The sequence below is a fragment of the Triticum dicoccoides genome, chromosome 7A (genome assembly GCF_002162155.2).
Source record: "Triticum dicoccoides isolate Atlit2015 ecotype Zavitan chromosome 7A, WEW_v2.0, whole genome shotgun sequence".
Classification (NCBI taxonomy): domain Eukaryota; kingdom Viridiplantae; phylum Streptophyta; class Magnoliopsida; order Poales; family Poaceae; genus Triticum; species Triticum dicoccoides.
The window spans coordinates 576,488,905-576,492,852 of record NC_041392.1 but is presented as its reverse complement, the minus strand read 5'-3'; the positions used below and the strand labels follow the sequence as shown (position 1 = coordinate 576,492,852).

General features: G+C 42.8%; 1 protein-coding gene across 1 annotated transcript in view; it reads right to left on the bottom strand.

Annotated features, from left to right (window-relative positions):
* Positions 1–1,026, bottom strand: part of LOC119327576 — a 2,959-nt gene extending 1,933 nt beyond the window's left edge. Inside the window, exon 1 of the mRNA XM_037600675.1 lies at positions 686–1,026. The gene's annotated coding sequence lies outside the window, so the exon portion shown is untranslated. The remainder of the gene's footprint in view (positions 1–685) is intronic.
* Positions 1,027–3,948: the final 2,922 nt, after the last annotated feature.

Genomic DNA, 3,948 nt, shown 5'->3' with positions numbered 1-3,948 from the left:
TTTTTTTTTGAATTGTAATCATGTTATATTTGTTAATACAGTATAGAGGTCACTGTTTGCGATTATGACAAAATCTGAAAACTACAGGAGCTCTACACCTTATATACACTGTTCCAACCCCCTTTGGTTTGTGATCTCAATAAGGCACTATCACTGATTCATGGCCCTACTTGTACCTTTACAACGATGGCGCCCCAATTAGCAATGAAGTCCCATTTTCAGGCCCAGCGACAGATTGATCGCCAGCACCCAGCAGAGTGAATCACGTCACACCTAACTAGCTTTGCTGTTTCTCACATGATACTACTCGAGATCACTTAATTATAGATGTCAGCCAGCCCAATTATTGGATTTCTAGATAATCTCATCTAGGCCAACGGACCCTGTCAAGAAACCACCGAGCAAGTGTTTTTTTTCTTTTCCGAGAAGTCAAAGTGTAACTATGAAGGCAACTGAATCCAGTAAAATTCAGCACTTAAATCCAGTATAGATCAGGTTGATCGATTCTACGCAGTTCCAACTTGCTTAATTTTTTTAACATAAAAAGTTATTGGTCCGGACTAAATTGAGCTGAGATAAGATAGTGTCAAGTTGATTGCGATCCCCAATTTTGCCTAACTGAACACAAACATCACAGTAAGAAACGAGCCTAAGAGAGTGGAGAAATCAGGCAATCGAGGCTTACCGCGAGCTCGCCGGTGTGAAGGAGGTCGTCGATGGTGCCGTGGCGCGTGGTGAGGAGCACGGAGGCGAACCGGCTGGCGGGGGCTGGGGTGCCGGATCGGGGCCATCGGCGTCGACTTCCGTGTTGTCGTAGAAGGAGCGGACGGCGGCCTCGAGGGCCCAGTTGTGGCCCTCGAGGAAGAAGGTCGCCTCGTCGGGGGTCGCCGAGGTGACTGCGCAGAACGAATCCACCAGAGACTGCGCCTCCGCGGCCGGCGGCGCGTGGGTGGCATCTCCGGCGGCCATCTCGGCTGCGGCGGCCGTGTGTCTGGCTTGGAAGGCTTTGGGAGGAAGCCTTCTCTTGGCGTTTGCCTCCCCGTTTTACCGCGTCGTCGTCGTTGGGCCGTCACGCCGCGAGATTCTTTACTTGGGCTTTCAGTTTGGAGAAGCTGTTGTTTGTTTAGCCCGTTAGTACCTTGAATTTGTTGGCAGACACAACTTTTAGTCCCACCTCGCCTTATTTAGTTCGCATACACGGGAATAAAAGGACAGCTCTTGCAACACTGTGGCTGGGCTTTGTCGCGTTAGCCTGTCACCCAAGCTCATTTTTGGGTTGCAAAAGTTAGTCACAGATCTTGCTGGGCCTTGTGGCTCGGGGGCCTGTTACCCAAGAACATTTGTGGGGGAGCAAGAAGTAATCTGTGCACTAACTTTTTAATATTTTCTACTATACATTTTAATGTGATTTTTTTATGGTTTTGCTAAAGCAAAGCACATCTGGATGTGCCCTACATTGCACATATAAGTCATAGGTCATTGATTTTAGGTGGAGATTCATGTGGGTATTTTTTGTTCTTCTTTATGTTTGATTGAGTCGTTTAAATGTACAATACTAAGGCACATCTAAATGTGCCCTAAACATGCCTTTTCTTTTCAAACCAGGGACTTTCACTATAATTTTTATCTATTAAGCATGTATTTTTTTTCTTTACAAAGTATGTCCAATTTTTATGTTGCCCTCTGGCAGGATAAATATTAACTTTAATTATCATTATAACGTCGAATCAAATTTCTGCAAGATGGTTTCCTTATCACGGGGTGATTTATCATGTGTGAGACGAAAAAAAGCCATCGAATTAAGAGAGGATTGATGGAAGAAAGAGGACCCTCTAGCTAGGGTTTCTCCCGCCTCCCGTTGGTGCCACCATCGCTTATCTCGTCTCCTATGGTTTTAGGGTCATGGAGACGCGGTGGATCCTGGCCTTGCCGGTGGAGGGCTTTGTCGCGTTAGCCTGTCACCCAAGCTCATTTGTGGAGGAGCAAAAGTTAGTCACAGATCTTGCTGGGCCTTGTGGCTCGGGGGCCTGTTACCCAAGAACATTTGTGGGGGAGCAAGAAGTAATCTGTGCACTAACTTTTTAATATTTTCTACTATACATTTTAATGTGATTTTTTATGATTTTGCTAAAGCAAAGCACATCTGGATGTGCCCTACATTGCACATATAAGTCATAGGTCATTGATTTTAGGTGGAGATTCATGTGGGTATTTTTTGTTCTTCTTTATGTTTGATTGAGTCGTTTAAATGTACAATACTAAGGCACATCTAAATGTGCCCTAAACATGCCTTTTCTTTTCAAACCAGGGACTTTCACTATAATTTTTATCTATTAAGCATGTATTTTTTTTCTTTACAAAGTATGTCCAATTTTTATGTTGCCCTCTGGCAGGATAAATATTAACTTTAATTATCATTATAACGTCGAATCAAATTTCTGCAAGATGGTTTCCTTATCACGGGGTGATTTATCATGTGTGAGACGAAAAAAAGCCATCGAATTAAGAGAGGATTGATGGAAGAAAGAGGACCCTCTAGCTAGGGTTTCTCCCGCCTCCCGTTGGTGCCACCATCGCTTATCTCGTCTCCTATGGTCTTAGGGTCATGGAGACGCGGTGGATCCTGGCCTTGCCGGTGGAGGGCTTCGTTTTTTTTCATGATTTTTTTGTTTTTGTTAGGGTTTGTGCCATGCTCAGAGTGGCGAGATGGTGACGACACTCTGAAGATGGAATAAGATTCTGCTCGCATAGTCCCAGTTCTGGTGGTGTTTCTAGCATCGTCGGAGGGCGCGTGGAGGTTTATTTCTGGCGGATCTCACAGGATTCAGTCTCCGTTCATCTGTATTCATGTGTCTACAAGTTAGATCCTTTCAATCTACGCTTCTCTGCATCGTCAGCGGTTGTTATTATGGTGTGTTGGTCATATGATGCCTTAGCACAACAACTTTCCGACTGTCTACTACAACAAGGCTTACCCGGCTCCAATGAGGGAGGGTGAAGACGGCGGCGCGGCTCGCTCCAGTGATTGTGGTCGTCGCTAGGCGATCTACAGACCTGGATGTATTTTTTACTTCCGGTGTTCTTTATACTACCTTTTCAATTTATGAATAGATCAGAAGATTTCACGCAAAAAAAAAGAATTAAGAGAGGACGAGCAATCTAGGCATCTTGTTTGACCTCCACGCTTTAAGTTCTTAGGTTCCACACTTTTCGCTTGCTTGATTTAGCATGGAGCTTTAATCTGGAGAACCTAGTGAGTAATTCATTTTTTTACTTGGAGTAATACACTATATTGATTTGACTTGTGATGCTTCGATGTGGCACACAGAAAGGAACTTTGGTCCCAGATGTGTGTCATGCAATTCAGTTTACACTGGATGGGTTACAACACATTTTGCCTTGTTACCTAGTCCCTCCGTTCATTTATATAAGGTGTATTTGTTTTTTGATAAAATTTCAAAATGTAAGGTGCATTTCTTATATTTTCTTATAATTCCCTTGTTAGTCCTCCAGAAAAGGTAAGTATCTACTTTCTGATTGCCTATATCTCCCCTTGTAACAGAAGAAGAAAAGTATCTTTTTATCGATTGCATGTATCTGTTACTTTCCTGTACTAACTGATTTACTTGGCACTAATCAACAAATTTGTCAAGGATAATTTTGTCCTAACTAGTCTATAATTATGTGCCTTGGTCACCGTCCTGAAAATAATACACGTTACATAAAGAAAAGGAGGGAATATTGCTCAAGATGCTAGGGCAACTCCAGATTTTGGAAATGCTCACCATCCTATAAGTACAAGTATTTCTTTAAAAACTAAGCTGGGTAAAAATATAAAGAAATAGCCCATTTTAAGTAGTTTCACAATCATTTTGTCAATACATACAAAACTATGCATTTTGGAATTCCAACAAAACATGAGTGGCTCACTTGTTATTGATGCAATAA